The sequence below is a fragment of the Cavia porcellus genome, unplaced genomic scaffold (assembly GCF_034190915.1).
Source record: "Cavia porcellus strain 051 isolate PalLab524CR breed Dunkin Hartley unplaced genomic scaffold, mCavPor4.1 scaffold_27, whole genome shotgun sequence".
NCBI lineage: Eukaryota > Metazoa > Chordata > Mammalia > Rodentia > Caviidae > Cavia > Cavia porcellus.
Genome location: NW_026947510.1, coordinates 31,733,534 through 31,751,648, shown reverse-complemented (window position 1 = coordinate 31,751,648; position 18,115 = coordinate 31,733,534). Strand labels below are relative to the sequence as shown.

Sequence of the window (18,115 nt, the reverse complement as noted above, 5' to 3'; positions counted from 1 at the left end):
TCATGTTACTGCAATAGATTTCCACTTCTCATACCTCTTGTGCAGATTCCCTCTGCTGTTTGCGCCCCGAGTTGCCCAGATGGATTTAGAAAAAATGCCATGGAAGGAAAATCATTCTGTTGCTTTCATTGTATTCCCTGTCCCAATGGAGAGATTGCAAATAAAACAGGTAAACTTTTCTGAAAATCATTCTGAATGTGGAGATAATATAAAGTCTCTGTATTGCCTGGAAATATGCTTGCATAGTTAACTGCCAGTGATCTAATTTCTTGATTTCAACTTAGTTTTTATTTTGAATTATTTTGGAAATAATCCATTCTAGCTTTGGACTCCTGGGCTCAAGTTTCCCATCTGACTCAGCCCTCTGCATAGTTGAGGACCTGGCTGTGCACCACCATATGAAGCTCCACTCTGGTTTGTCTATCTATAATGAATTCAGTTCTCTTTCTGCCTGTACTTCTCTTTCTCTATCAACTGCTCTGATATTGCTGCAGCATAATTGTACCTAACAGTTAATCACAACTCCTCAGATATTAAAATCTGTGAGGTGCATTTAAAAGCATCATTTTAATTAATGCTAACAATAAGAGATATAAAAATAATCAAGATTTTACTCATTAAAAAATGAACTACAGATACACTACAAAAATTGCAAAGATCATGTGCAGTTGCCACAAAATTCAAATCAGTGACATGTCAGAATTTTACGTAAATATGCTACATTACAAGCAAGTACATCAGCACTCTTCTGGTTCCCTAAGATTACTTTGCATGACACTCTTTTTGCCATGCAATATGGATGCTTCAGGAATGAATATTTGTTGTCTAGCTGATTAATGATGTTTTCTTACAAAATTTTTATAATTCTTAGAGCAATTTTTATTTTAAATATACTTTCTTCCTTCGTTTTTGCTCTCAGCTATCTTTAAGCCTTTATATAGCCAAATATATAGTAATCTCAAAAGTGATGTACAAAAGCTTTATTTTGTACTCTTGCATCATAGCTGAGTGTTACACTTAGGTTACTTCTGAAATAAAGGGATTCTCAGTAGTTTTGAAGTATCAACAGAGCATACACATGATTTTGTATCACCAAGCCACTGCTGATATCTAATATTTGAGTTTCACTAACACAAATTCTCACTGCTGCTTGCTTGAATTCCATAATTTGCAATTCAATGATCCCAAGTGATGCTTCTATTTAAAGGGAATTTTCAAAAGTCTATTTTACTAAACTGAAGGAAAAGTCATGAACAATATATCTTACCATATAAGAAATCTTTTAAAATAATATATGTTAATTATAACTTAAATAAGATTTTCAATGGTATACTATTATTTATTTTGGTCTGCATATACGATATGACATGAAAACAACCTGAAGTGAAGTGATTCATATTTGAGTTCATGCAACCAAATATATAATGGCATGTTACTGATGACCAGGGAGGAGGGAAAACTTTGGATGATACACTCCAGTTTTCAAGCAGTTCTTAAGCACACATTAAGATTTAGAAAATTTCCAAGATCAAGTGTCGTTGTCTAGAATGTTGTTGCCTGCCATTAACTTCCTATCATTATTGATATGCTTATTTGAACACGGGCCAAATTCCATTGTAATAATCTGTTTAATGATTTGACTTTTTTCCCCCTTTACTGAAGTCTGATTTCCTTAATTCTTTTGTTTGGAAATTTCATTATCTATATGCTTATTATATTGATCAGATTTCCAGTTCCTGAGACAAATCCTGAGGCAAGATCCACAATCACAAGGATGTTAGGTTTAATTTTTCATGGTTTCAAAAGATACAGTCCATGGCAGTTGCATCCAAGACAAACATAATGACAGACTTTTGTGAGTAGGAAGTGCTCCCATGATTGCACGTGAAAAGATGAACACCAGGAGAGAACCATATAGGAAATATGTATTTAAAAAATGGGTTCATTGTTGTGACTATGATATGGCCATGTAATTCTAAACCCTTTCAATGTGGTTTTTGGGCAGGTATTTGGGAAGGTTAGGGAATTGGGTAAAAGAAAATTGAATGTTGTAATCAGAGCCTGATAGATGAGTTTTGGTCACACTCAGAACAGAATGCAGAAAGGAATTCAGATGGTAAGGTTCAGTACGTGAGATTTCAGACTGAATGCCACTGGAAAATGAACTAGGACCATGCACATTATATTCTGAATGACAGTTTATGTATATTTTGCCCAGGTTTAAAGAATTTTCAGAAGGCAGAGTTTGAGGATTGTAAACTAATTCACATGACACAGAAATACTGAGACAGGAAAATATTCACACTCTTCCATGGGAGCTGCTGACTTCTTGTAGATAGACATAGTGAGAATCACTTGTGAAAAGCAAAAGACCATTTGACAGTTTTATAGTTTTATCTGAAATGAAACATGCGTAATTTGAAACCAATGAAGATGAAATTCCTAAAAAAAAATTGTTTATCTATATATTTTAATTCATAGTAATATCAAAATATAAATGGATCTAGGAACTAGTTATAAAATGAGAAAATTAAAATCAACTTGAAGATCCAATAAGGTAAATTTTTGAAGACATAAGTGCAGACATGGATTTCCTGAACTTTAAGACTCAGAAAATAATATCATAAATGGGATTACATCAAATTCAAAAGCTTCAGGCGGCAAAGTTAGCAAAGTGTAATGTTAAAAGATGTTCATCAAAGTTGGAAAAATAATTTTATGAGCTGTATTTATGGTAAAATTCTAAAGAATATAGTATATAGAGCACTCAAACAATAGCATTGCAAAATGAATGACCCACTCCAAAGCGAGAATATCATGTGAATAGACACAATTCAAGAAAGTACAAATGGGAACTGTTGATTTCGTTCAGTGTTGTAAGTGCCTGCTTGGCAAATGCGAGGTTATGAGTTCAATCCCCAGTAATCAATAACAACAACCAAAAAGTACAAATGGTTTATAAGTATATGAAAAAAGCATTCATCATTTTTAGGCCTTTTGGAAATGTAAACAAGTATAAATAGCTTTGAGTTTCCATAGGAACCCAGAGACATTACTATGAAAAAAAAAAAACAGTGAATTCTTATAAAGGTATAGACTAATGGAAACACTTCTGTAGTGTTGGTGGGAAAGTAAACCAGTGGAAACATTAGGGAAATTGTTATATGTTTCTGCATAAACTAAAACAATCAATTACAATTTACCAGGTATTCTTATCTTGAGTATATTCCTGAAAGACTTAAAAACATTTTCCTGTTCCTTTAAAAACAGTGATGCGTAATACCTGTGTTTCTACCATCCCAATTCTCAATGTCTAAACTCTGGGACAAGCCTAGACATTAATCAATAGCAACGTGTAGAGGAATATATAGTGTGTCTACACACTATCTAATATTGCTGAGTCATAAAGAGAAATGAAGATGATGTCGTGCAGAAAAATGGATGAAATTTGATAATGTTAATGAAATACTTGAGACAAAGAAAATTAAATAATGCATGTTTCCTATTATATGAGAAATAAACCATAGGTGAAGGGTTGTTGGAAAAGCAAGAGTAGAATATTTCATTTGGAGAAGAGGATCAGGGGTAGGAGGGATAAAGAAAAGGTTAAAAGAATCAAAAAGGACCAACATATGTTATATACATGTACCATTTATCTGAAATGAATATAGTAAGCATTATGCATTGCAAAAGTACATTTAAAAAATAAAGAAATAAAATACTTAGTATTGTAATAGGAAAAAATTATGACTTGAAGTATCTCAGGAATCAGCAAATCTCCACACACAGGCTGCTCCAGAGTGTAAAAGTATCCAATTTTCATTCCTGAAGAGGGCTCTTGGGCCTCTTCTTTAAGAATGCTCACATATAAAATTGGTTTCCAGGAATTGGTTTTATTTTGCTTATTTAAAGCCTGGATTCAGAGCCCACTGCAGCCATAGTTCAAGGGGGCCTGCCTTGAACACAGTTTGGCATCATGCATGTGATACTGGTTTTATATGAAGCACACGGGAGTTGCTGGGTAAACTGCTCTTCAAGGGATGACCTGTGAGGTCAGGTTTTGTACTCCTGACCAATGACTTCATAATGCTAGTGGAATAACTTGAAGGTAGCAATGGAGGAATACAGTGAAAATAGCAATGCTGTTCAAAGTGTTGAAGAGGCGAAGAACATGCTGAGGAAAGCTGTGGGGGGTGAGTGGTGCCAACTTGAAAGTCCCTGTTAGCTGCAATAGTCTCAGCCAATGATGGTGAAGCTTTTAGAGCTTTCAAACAGCCTGGTACAGCACATGTGATATAGCTTTGCCACCACTGGACTAGGCCTTCAGGGAGGGGTCTTTTCTCTGCCCCATGCACTGTGGAACTAATAATTTTTCATCATGTTACTCGGATAGCACACAAGTTAGAGCTTTTGACTTAGCTTTTGATTTAGTGGTTTTCAGCTTTGAATGATCTCATCGTGTTGTAGATCATCTTTCTTTTAGGCATTGGGATGTTTACTCTTTAAAATTTTATACTGTGAATATTTAACGTGATTTTGGAATTTTCTATGTTTTTCAGCCAAGAGTTTGCCTTGAGTCTCAGAGGAAAATTTGGATCTTTAAGAAATGCTGAAATATTGGGGAATACGCTTAGTATCATTTTTGGTTGTATCTTGGATTATTGTATCCTAATAGGTAGAGTTATGATCTCCTGTTTAGTTGAAGCTTAAATGTGGGTATCAAAATTGTATTTGAGTGTGAAGTTGACAAGCGTTGGAAAGTACAAGTTACTGTGCATTGTCAACCTGCTTAAGCTGACAGCCACCTTGATTAATCAAATACAACTCTGAGCACTTCTGTCTGAGTTATGGAGTTGTGCCTTGAGTATTAACTCTAGTTCCTTGATATCTTCCTCATTGCTATGGTTTCTCTGCTTTGATTAACTGCAACTATGAAGGGAATATGTTTGTTCTATGTTTTTCTTGTTGTATAACATGTTGTCTTGGAGTCAGTTAGTTATGGGCTAGAATCTCTGAAACTATGAAGCAAACTAAATCATTCTTATTTTAACTTGTATAACACAAGTATATAGTTCTAGTGGCAGGAAAGCTGAAAGAAAATATATGTATCATGTTAAAAGGGAGATATAAGAAATCAAATAATAGTGCAGGTAGTGGCCTACCTTAGATTGGTTTGATAATGATCACAAAGCATTGAGTATTACTAATGACATCTGATTTTAATTACTATTCTGCAATGTAGATTAACAACATACAAATGAGTAGAATTTTTTATCAATACTAATATTAGGAAAATTTTCAGGAATACTCACATAGTGAAATTTGTAATTACTTTTCTGTTTAAAAACCACTCCTAGACAAGTGTCTTTCATAGTAATTGATAGCAAAGTTTAAAAGAAAAAACTTTAACTTTCACTGTGTTTTGAGATTTATTCAAAATATTTATTTCTGTATATCTATTTCTTTCTACAAAGTATCTGAAAAATGTCAGAGTGCTTGAATAAAGAAAAGTATAAAAATTCATGGAAAATGAAATTCAATAGAATTTTACATTCTGATAGAGTTCTGATTTAAATTTTAGTGAATTTTCAGAGTGAGCAAAATAAGTATATTTCTCATAAAGAAAATCTCTGATAAAATTTATTTCTTTCACTATTATTTTATATTAAGCAGTAAAATATTGATATTTACTCAGATTCTCAATAAACATTAGAAATTCTTTTATTCTAGTCCTCCAACAACTAAAATTATGAGTATCATTATCTTCCTGTCTCCATTTGTGGTCCAATACTTTTTTTATTAAGATTTGCTTGTTACAACATCAGTTTCCAAATTCCTGAATCTCCCCTTCTTTCATTGTTCAACGAAAATTATTTATTATATTTCATACCGATTCAAATTTGTAATCTCTGACATCCCTCTGATCAAAAAAAACTTTGATTTATTCATTTCTTCAATATTATGATCTAAGGAATATATCTTGATTTGTTTTCTACTACTTTTTTGATTTATTTAAGTATTTAGTGTTTTGATGCCAGAAATAGAGTTTTGGTATAATATATACATTTGGTAAATGTCTATATTAGCATATATGCACATGTATAGCAGGAATTGAACATAATTTTTTTACACATGCTTGGGAATGTACTGACAGAACACAATAAATTCAATAATTTTCAGATATGGATCAATGTATCAAGTGTCCTGAAGACCAGTATCCAAATATGGAGATAAATCAGTGTCTCCCCAAACTTATGACATTTTTGTCCTATGAAAACACTCTGGGAGCTGCTTTGGCCTCTACAGCCATTTGTTTATCTGTCCTCACTGCTCTGATTTTAGGACTTTTTATCCAATACCGAGATACACCCATCGTGAGAGCAAACAACAGGAACCTCAGCTATGTTCTCCTCATTTCCTTAATCCTCTGCTTCTTTTGCTCCCTGATGTTTATTGGTCTGCCCAGTCCAGTCACTTGCATTCTGAGACAAACATTCTTTGAAGTTGTATTTTCGATAGCTGTGTCTGCTATTTTAGCAAAGACTTTCATTGTGGTTGTGGCCTTCAAATCTATCAAACCAGGAAACTCAATACAAATGTGGATGGAACAAAACCGACAAAACCAAAACATTGGAGACATTGTAGGTCTTCAAAAGTAGATAAAAGTCAACGAGAATGGGCGTTATAATGAATCTCATTATCTTCTCAGCTGATGGCTAAACTTTCGAACCTGATACTATCCATCAAAACAGAATAGGGGAACATCAGTCAAAAACAAGATGAACCGTGGGAACAATGAAACTCAAAATGTGTAATAGTCATTGTACAAAAGAGAGGAAAAGAAAGTGCTCTAAACTATATAACTGCATGTATATTTAAGTGTATAAGATAGAAAATGATATCACAGAGTTTTATTGGATCATTGAACAGAAATGTTTGCAATATCATTGTTAGAATGTCCACTCTACAAGCTTTAATCTTGTGACTTGAACAATTATTTTTAAGATGGCAATATGTAATCCATTAACTAGTGATTTCCTACTGTTCATTTTTTCTTCTGTAAATCTGTATAACTTGTACCCTTTCACTTTTTTTTTCTTTTCTCCTTAAAAAAAAAATGTGGATGGTGACACGATTTTCAAATGTTATAGTCTGCAGTTGCTCACTCACTCAAGTGTGCAACTGCACAGTCTGACTGGTAACCTCTCCTCCCTTTCCAGACACTGACAGACAATCGGAGTTCCGCCAAATCATACTTCAGTGTAAAGAGGGGTCAACTGTCGCATTCTACTGTGTTTTAAGTTATTTATGATTTCTGGCATTTCTGAGCTTGGTTCTTGCTTTTTTGGCCAGGACACTACCAGGCAGATTCAATGAGGTCAAAATGATTACCTTTAGCATGATCGTCTTCTGTAGTGTGTGGGTTTCTTTTATACCTTCCTACCTGAGCACTAAAGGAAAAACCATGGTGGCTTGGAAATTTTTGCAATTCTGTCTTCTAGTGCTAGATTATTGGGTTGTATATTTCTTCCCAAGTGTTGTGTGATTCTTCTCAGATGAGATAACACTTCAAGGAAATTCTTACTTGATCCAGTTGCTTCCATCAGAAGATGAAGTAAAGTTTAAGTTATGTGATTAATATGAAATGAACAATAAAATAGAAATAAAGAATGATGTGTGACATTAAATAAATACATTTCAGTAAGGAAGGACAATTTGTCTTCAAACCATGTCCCTGTTGTGTTGAGAGGGATCTAGATACAGTCCACAAAATTGGTTCAAATGTGTAATATTAATGTTGAGTAATTTTCAGGGTGTCTGCTAAACATTTCTTTGTTCAATAGCTGTCTTATATCTAAAACAAGGGATTATATTGATATTTAATACAATAGTTTATTTCAAAGCATCACAACTGGCCAAAAATATGCTTATCCTCTGTTTTGATCTACCAAATAGCTTGGAAGGAACATTTTAGCAGTAATGCAAAAGCTTCTTTACATTAAATTGCTTTTGTGTCTTTGATGAAAGCCTTATTTGCGTATATGTGATTTCTTCGTTGTGTAGTACTGAACTATGTCTATCTCTGTTCCAATATCAGTTCCTGACTATTGTAGCTGTGTAATGTCTTAAACCAGGTAAACTGATTGCTCTGATTTTCTGTTTTTCAAAATTGTCTTGCTAATGACACATATATTTGAATGTAACTTAGCCTGATTCAAAATTCCTACAGAGAACCGTCAATGTAAATAAGATTTAAGGCAAACTGACCTCATCACTACTGTATTGTAATGCAGTTCATAAATGTGGTATGTTTCTCCATTTATCCAGATATTTTAATTTACTCATATTGTGTGCATTACCACACGTATTTCCAATAGATGTAGTTTTAAGTGATTAAAAATGAAATTGCATTTTTATGCCTACATGTTCTTTCTTCCTAAAATCCATTCAATTTTTGTGTGAAAAAATAAATAATCATATATGATATTGGTTTCTCCCTTGAAGACTCAAGCACTAAACTGCTGGGAAAAGACAGACATGAGAGAGCTTCAAATTGTGTTTGGTTCAAATGTATAATATTAATGTTGACTATTAAATTTCAGAATCATGGCCAAATAATTGACAGAAATTGAAATATATGAGAGAAGCTTATCCATAAACACCATTAAGTGAACATTTTTTCTAAGCGAATGTTTACAAATGAAGTGTTTTATAATTGGCCATATTGTGCAGCAATCTGTATGGCTATGAAAATACCCTATCATGAAACATCATCTAAATTTATTTTATTATCTATGATGTGTGCAATTTAAATAACATCCAAGATTCACTGAGAGAGTTTTCGTTTTGTAACGTCATGTTTATCTGCCTAGTTTTGAAATATCAGTACATGTGAATTTCTGCTGTGAATTTCCTAAGGATATTGTTTTTCCCAAAGTCCTCTAAAGGGAGGTTTTATTGTAAAGTTTGAGTCAATAAATTCCTATTTATGATGAAACATTTGTATTCCTTCTCCAAAAAATATATATGTGACTGAATTTTGTCTTCTTTCAATTTTATAGTTACTATACTGCATGCAATCTTCTGCGATTTGCTTAATCTCCCAAGCCCGTCATAGTTGGTTTATACATGTTTGCATGTACTATCACTGAGTTTTATATTTTTAACTACTGTTTATTATATTTTACTATATAAGAATATAGTAATAGAGAATTCTCCTCTTGACAAATATTTGAATTATTTCCATTGTTTTGTATTGTAAATAATGTTTCTTCTAAAATTGTACAAATTTCCTGGTTCATTTGTGCATATATTTTCTAAAAATATTTATTCTAGACATTTCTGTGCCAAACCATATTCCTTTTTTGGGAATACTAAATTGTCTTAAACTTTTATGTGTTATACAATTTAAATTTTCAGTGCTGTATGTTTAACTTTTCATCAGTCCACTTCTTTACAAAAACTCGGCAACGCTCACATATTTAATTTTGTAACTTTAAGATTACAAAAGAGTATTTCCTTTAGTTGAACTCCCAATAGTATGTATAATAAGGACACTGCCATTTTTACTTCTCTTTCTTTACAGTTCTACAGTTTTTGCATTTAGACAGAAATAGCTTCCCTTTTTAAATTCTGTCTAGGATTTACTTGCCTTTCTAAAAATGTCAGTTAAACTTTCTTAGTTCTGGAAAGACTCTTGCTATCATTTTTTAAATACTTTATCATTCTCTCTTATAGTTTGAAATTCAGTACTAAACACCATTTATCATCAACACTTTTAAAATTATTTTATTTTTTTATTGGAAGCGTAAATTATGTTATGATTTCCAGAAATGTCTTCAACATTCAAATCTCTTGACAAAATAAATTTCCATTCCTAACCAAAATATCCACTAAAATATGAACTGGCTATAGCTACAGACACTATCTAACAACTTTAGGATTACAAGGAATTCCACATTGACATCACAGAGAAGGCAAAAAGCTAATTATTACGAATATTTTTAACACTGTTTTACAAATACAAGTCAATACTATTTTTGAAAAAAGCAAATACCTGATCAGGTAATAATTGGAGGAAAGATACAGAGTTACATAAAGGCAGATTAAATCATACTATGTTTGTAAAATCTAGACAAATTAGTAATAAATAAAAGAAACCAGTAAAAATGTTTACTAAGAGAACAGAACAGAAAATGAACATTCCCTATCAATGTAAATACACAAAATGAGCAGTTAGAAAATATAGTGGAATATTCCATTTCCAATACTACACATAAGACAATAGTTATGAAATAATTGCAACACAAACAGGAAAATCCTATGTGAGAAAATTTTAGCATACTATTGCAAGTTGTTATTAATAGAATGTTATCTTTTTTAGTTAATTCCAGTATTTTTCAAGTTAAAAAAAAGTTAATACACACAAAAGAAATAAACATGATTTGTTTATTTTCTTTCAATAAAACATGTTGATTCTAATGGTTGTATTTTAGAAAGTGTCCTGGAAACTATAAGGAACATGCTACACGAAAATGTGATACCAATAAAAAAAAGTTTCCTCAATATAATAAAGCCCACTGAAACTTCTTTCTTTCTACTATGTGGAGAAAGGCAAATGCTGCATGAAACCAAACTCAGAGAAACACAGATGGGTGGTTGTTGGGATTGAGGGGAGGAGTAGATGTTGAAGGTTTACATTTGAAATTTTAGAATGAATCAGATTTGAAAATCTACGGTACAGCCTGATGACTAAAGTTAATAATGAAATACTCAAAGTATAGAACAAAGTGAAAGTCAGCTTGTCTTTATAAAAAGAATGTCAACTGATAAATATGCAAAGAATGGCAGAAATAAAAAATCATGATTTTATAACACCTTGAAGTCTTAAAACTTGTTCCATGCAGGGATCATCAATGAGCTTTGAAGAAAGAAGAGAAGAGAAGTTTGTGAAGCTGTTGGATGATGTGGAGACAGGAAGTCTTTCTGGAGACTCACATTTTATCACACTGAAATTACAGAGCAATTTCAGAAATTTAGACAAAGCAAATATGAAATCATTTATATATTTTATTTACTGAGAAATTGTCTTGTATATTGGAGGAAATATTGAAATCAAATGATCCTCCACATTCATCACCCATGTAACTGAGACTAACAGAGTGTGTCATTGTGTTTGGTTTTAATTTTTGAAAATGTTACTTCTAGAATATACTGGAAGTAAACAACGGAATAAGAGGAGAGAGACAGAAAGACTTTTCAGGATGCTAATGATATCAGAAGCACAGTGTATTTAAATTTGCGATTAAAGAATAAGAGTTCAAACCAAGCGTGAAAGTTAATTGTAGGGCTGGGTGTTTTAAATCAATGGAGAGCAAGGTCTCCTTTCCCACAAGGTCACCAGAGCCTCAGGGGTGAGGTCGCTCCTCTGTCCCCCCAACTGCCTTGTTGTACTGATGCACATCGGTGTTAAGGGAAAAGAACTAGGAAATCTAGACTTCACAGACTCAAGCAACTCTCCGCATTCAACATTTTCAACTCCAGATTAATTTTGAATCCAAGACTTGTTCACTGAAATAATAAATGACTACCTTAATATGTTAAAAAATATGTACTTGAAAAAAAAAACAGCAATAATGAGAGAAGACTAAATAGCTAATGCTGACCTGTAACTATTAGGCATGCTGTTCTCTGTTTCTGGAGTCATGTCCTATTGTGGCTATAGCATGCTGTCACATCATTCGATTTCATATTCTGCAGTTCACTGTGTTTATGGTACAATCACTTGACATATATTATGCTTACACTGAATATCAACATGGACATTCAAATAAGTTTTCATTGCTCTCCATCTTCTAGGTCTGAGGTTCAATATAATATTCCCTTTCTTCTATTTTTCTATAAGGAAAATAGTAGCAACATGTGCAAAGTATACATATGCATGAGTTGGAAGATGTGTTCTGAAGTCAAGAGTTTTCTATGAACACAGATTAGAGCAAACGTGCTCATTCTTTCCCAATGAGCATTGTTGCAGTGGTGAATGTGAGAAATCCGGTGTAGTTCAAGTCATAAAGTTAGTCATAAGCATAATTAATATGGAAGGGAAAATACTGTTTCCAATATATATTTCAGGAAGTTAAAAGTCTACACTACAGCTAACTAATGCCACTGAATATTGTGAATGGTTATATTTTTCTCCTGTGATATTCCATTTTGATAAATGAAGGACATATTTTTTTCACAGTCATGGTCAATATACATCTGCATGCAACTTCAAAATCACATTTTTAAGACTACTTGTTTCACAGGAAATTATTGTAGAAAGGGATATGATGAGAGATATAAATTTCTACCACTTGTATTTCAAATTGTGTAGGAAATTCTAGTGAGAGCAATTAAGGAATAGAAACAAAGTGCATCCAAATTGGCAATCAAGAAGTCAGTGATCTTGTTTGCAGGTGAAATGACGTTGAACACAAAAACCCTAAAAAAATGCAAAATCTTGGTAGAACTAGTTAGTGTTGTTTGCAAAAATGGCAAGATATCAAATATATTAAGTGAAAGATTCATTATGTTTTCAGCAAGTTTTCAAGAAGACAAATTTCTAGAATATCTATCAAAAAGTTATAAATACGTCCAGACATATTTTATCAGATGATGAAAGTTTTCCACAATGAAAATTTAACACATGATTGTACAGAAAGGAACCACAACTTAATGGAAATATAACACATGTTATTAGATTGAAGACTAAATATTATTTAAATGTGAATTATATGCAAATTTTTCTGATGAATGAATAAAATTCCCATAAAATTTCCAGTGTTCTTCTTCAGCTAAGTAGAATGCACAACCCTAAAATGCATATGGAAGCCCTAAAGACTTCAAGTATCAAAATCAGTCTTCAGCAAAAGGGATAAAGCTGGAGTTACCTAACTTTAAAATGTAGCAAGAATCAGTAATAACTAAAGTAGGATGGCATTGGCATCAAAGTAGACATGCACACCAAGAGCAAAGAATGAAGTTTCCTGATACATTCCCACATTTACATCTTTCTGTAATTTTCCAAATTATTAAGAGATACCGTGGATGACGGATAATCTCTTTAATAAATGGTAGTGGAAAAATCACTTATCTATATGTTCAATAATGAAACTAGACTTCTGTCTCTTGTGAGCTAAAATACCAACACCTAATAAATGCAAGATATAAACATCAGAGTGAAACAAAGAAACTGCTTGAAGAAAACTTTGATGAAATAATTTAGAACATTGACTTGAGCAAAGATTTTTTGTACATCATTCCAGGAGTGGGAAACCAAAGAAAACCTTAACATACAGAGTTACATCAAAGGTTTCTGCACTTCAAATAAACCAGTAAACAACAAAGTTAAAATGAAACGGCCAAAAGAAAAAGAAATTGTTCTAAATAGTGTGTGTATTGGAGGTTGATATACTGGATACTAAAACAACTGAATGATAAACCAATGAACTTCTTTAACTCAAATAACCAATAGTAAGTGGGCTAAAAATCTGAATAGATATTTTCAGAAGGAAAAGTTATGAGTGACCAACAGGCACATGAAAAAATTATCATCATCAGTATCAATCATGGGAATGCAAATTGCAAACATATTGTGGTGAAATGGGTATTGTCAGAAGAGCAAATAATAAATACTGAAAAAGTTGCAGAGAAAGTAATTAGCATGTTGTTAATAGAAATGTAAATTTCTAGAAACAGTATAGACTCTATATGTACAATAATATGGAAGTTCTTTAGTAAACTAAAAGTATAACTACTGTATGATTCAGCTGTACCACAACTGGTTAAATAACTGAAGAATATAGTTTCAAAATGTCAAAGAAACACCTGAGCTCCCACATTTATTTTAGCACTGTTCAAAATAGCTAGGATATGAATTTAATTTAAATGTTCATCAGTGGATGAAAACAGAAAAAATGGTGTGTATAGATACACAAATTAAAATTTACAGACATAAACATCATAAAATCTTGTGAATGAGATTGGAAAGCATTATTATTGTTACTATCAATATTATTATTATTATTATTATTATTATTATTATTATTATTATTGCTTTTTTACTGCGGATCAATATCAGACCCCTGCACTAGCCAATCAGGTGCTTATGCTGTTGAGCTATCTATCTGGCTCTGGAAACCTCTATTCAAAGTGAAGTTCAGCCACGAAAGGGAATCACCACACCATCATATATCCATGGAGTAAAATAATTAGTTGATCTCACAGAAACAGTGCGGAATAATGGTTATTGGGGACTGCAAAAAGTATGACGAATGGAAAACTTAGTCATTGAATGCAAATGTTATAGTTAGGTAAGTAACGATAGTTTAGTACGTAATAAAATTAAATTGACTCTTATTATGCATGCTTCTTATATTTCATCAAGTCACAAAGAGCAGAAACTTTTCAAATAGTAAACCATTTTTTCCAGGAAGAATACAGTTGCTGTGAGGTCACGATTACATTGCTGTGAACTGATTAACACATAGTTGCCTGTAGCATACTCACCTCTACAGGCTTTATATAATTTTTCTTTTGAAATTATTTGCATTTATTTGATGTGTAATGAGGGTATTTCTCGAGGGGCGTGGCCACATAGAAAGACTGAATCTTAAACTTTCTACTTCTCCTTCCTCACCCTACTCTCCTCTCTCCCTTTCCCCAGACATTCTTTCCATCCACACAGTTCTACCTTCCTTCTTCTTATTCTCTTATTTGACTCTTTAAATTAGTGGTATATTGAATGTGTTATATGAGAGAAAATCTGTAATATTTACTTTCTATGTCTACCTATTTAATTTAGTATTATAGTCTCAATATGGTTCCATTTTCCTACAAATAGCTCCAAATTATATTTTTATGGATATATATATATATATATATATATATTCATACTTATATTTTTCCATGTACTGATTGGCTCATAGGCCACTTCTCTAATTTAGGTATTAGAACTGACTTTCTGTAAACATGGAAATACATATATCCTTGTGATATGATTCCTTTAATTCTTTCATGAAAGCACTGAGAATATCTTACTTGGGTCATTGCATTTTCTTTTTTTTTTTTTTTTTTTTTTTTTTTTTTTTTTTTTGTCTTTTTCATTTTTATCGGTACCAGGGATCGAACTCACGACTGCCTGCTTGCAAGGCAGGCGCTTATGCTGCTGAACTAAATCCCCAGCCCTTGCATTTTCATTTTTACTTTTTAATAACATACTTATCCTGATTTAATATTTTTAGTAACAATGTAGGAGCATTGTTTTTCTCCAACACCCTCATCAGAATGTGTTGTTGTTTGAGTCCTTGATGATGTCAATTATTATTGGGGTTAGATGCAGTATCTGTGTTATTTTGATTTGAATTTCTGTAATTGGCAGATACTGAATATTTTTTAGATAATACTCATTGGTATTTTTCTCATTGATTCTTTTATTTTTAGCATTTAATTTTTGTGTTCTTGGTATATTCCAATTATTAGGTTTTCTTTGGAGGAATAACAAGTAATGAATTTTTTGTCATTCAATGCATTGTCTCCATTTATTGCATTGCTATTCAGAAGTTTTACCATTTAATTTGATAGTATAGCACTTGTTGTCTCTTGATATTATTTCTTGTTCAGTTGAGGTTAATTCAGAAATTTCTTGCATACCCTTATATCTTTAAGAGTTTTATAATTTTTATCTCCTTAGAAATTTTGTGTTTTTGCTTTATACCTAGATCTATGCTCCAATCGTTTGTAAGAGGTACTGGTCTAGAGTCATTTCTCTATATATATATATGGGTAATTGCACTGAGCTCCATACTTTAAAGAGATTTTGTCTTCTCCATCATGTTTGGGTCATGTTTGTAAAAATAATAACAATGACAGGGGAGTGACAGTGCATGCATTGTTTCTGCCTCCTTTATCCTGTTCCATGCATCAACACAACTAGTGTTTGTATAAACACCATGTTATTTTTTTCACTGTGGCTTCATGATATGACATGTAATCCTGGATTGTGATTATCCCTGTTTTGCTCTTGTTTCTCAGGATTGTTTTGCCTATGCTGAGTCTCTTATGATTCCACCTAAATATCAAGAGTATTTCTTTCCATTTTCTTGACAACTGATCATTTTAACTTAAATGCAATAGCATTAAACCTACATATCATTTTGGTTAATATTTATTGTTATAAAGCTATCATGAATAATATTGATTCCTGATTTGTTTTTTTCATGAATTCTTTGAAGTTCAGGAAATTGCTGGTGTACAGCGTTGCTATTGATTTTTATGCATTAATTTTATGTTTTATCACTTTATTGCATTTGTTTATTAATTCTAGTACACTTCCAGTTGGATTTTTTGGATCTTATATTTCAGGATTATACCATCTGAGAGCTGATTCCTAGTCTAATTGTGACCATTTTATTTCTTTTCCCAGATTCATTGTCCTAGCTAATGTTTTTTGGCCCCATGTAGAACATAAATGGAGACAGTAGGCCTCCTTGTCGTATTCAGATTTTACAAAGAAAGATTTCAGTTTTTCCCATTTAGTAGGATGTCATCAAGTCAGTTTTTCACAAATGAATCTTTATTACTTTGGGTAAGACCCTTTCATATTTTATTCATCTGAGTGTTTTTCACTATCTATCATATTGTTTGTTTTTTTCCAAGTAGCTGATCATATCATCACATACAGATAATTCACATGAAACAATACCGCAGAGAAATGGTCTTACCAAGATGAGGAAGGTGTTTTAGGTCCTCAAGATCAGACAAAAGGAAAGACAACAATGCCTGTCACTGGTCTCTCATTCTCTTCAAAATAGCTGTCCATATCTTCATGTATGTAAATATTAAAGAAAACAAAACAGTTAAAATCACTTTGAACAATGAATAATAGTACTGTTGGATTTCACATCATGACGCTACACACTGAGTAGTGTAGTTTGTCTTTTCCTTCAAAGTAGTTACTTATTTCATCTTGCATTGTATGATCAGGTTTCCTAAACTGTTTATGGGTTCTAGGAATGCATGAGTCTCCCATGTGTTTCTATCCATTCTTTATTAGGGGGAGAAAGAAAACCAAGCAAGACAAAACAAAACATATTCATATAAACCATGAAATGAAAAAGTAACACAAAACCACAGTATGAAGTGATCTACTGTGGTTACTGTATTGTCTCTTGTTATATTCAACAGAATTGTCTTTATCTTCAATAATAGTATAATTGAATGTAGCAGTACACAGCAATATTAATAAAAAGCAAACATTGTAGATAGTGTACAACTTCAAAAGCATGCAATAACCAAACCAAATTGATATCCTAACGAATCTTGTCAGCTTCAGTGTAGTTGCCTATGCTCTCAGACTTGATACTATCAACCATAACAGATTTGAGCAAAATCTGTCAATAACAAGCAGCAATCTAACAAACTAGATTCAACTAAGATCAGTCATGGTAAAACAGTGTAAGTTAAACAGGGCTTCAGATTAAGTTAATAGACTAAGGATGATTACCATACTATATCCTGCTATTTTTGGGAAACTGTATGTGCCTTCAAATCTAGTGGAAATAGACAAACTGGAACAGGGTATTATCTATCTAAACAAAGCTGTGCGAGTAATGTGGTTTTAAATCCTGATACACTGTTAACAATATCCTCTGCCTTCCTTTTTATTCTTCCCTTTCAATCTGATAGTGTGCACTGTGCATTTTGGGTCCCCCCAAACTTCTCAGTTTTTAGATTGGGGGGGCAACCTAAGTAGTTCCAAACCCTCTCCCGCCTGGACTTGTTCTCAAGTTGTATTACAAAAGTCTACCTTTCCAAGTTATCTGCAGGTGCTGGTCGAGTTGCCCCTATTACTCCCTAGTTCCCTGTCACATAGGGATTGTTTTCTCATATGTGATTTTCTGCCCATAAACCCTTTTAAGAGTTAATTATATTTCCTATACAGAGCATCTCAGTGGATCCTACCCCCTAATCTACTCTGCTTGTGTTGCTTTTTTTTTTTTTTTTTTTAGTGTATCAAGGCCATCTATATTAGAGATGATAGCCAACCTTCTCCGCCTCATTTCCGCTATGCTGT

At 32.6% G+C, this 18,115-nt stretch overlaps 1 pseudogene; it reads left to right on the top strand.

Annotated features, from left to right (window-relative positions):
• The window catches only part of LOC100715889 (vomeronasal type-2 receptor 26-like), a 29,332-nt pseudogene extending 21,772 nt beyond the window's left edge, over positions 1-7,560 (top strand).
• The last annotated feature ends 10,555 nt before the right edge of the window (positions 7,561-18,115 follow it).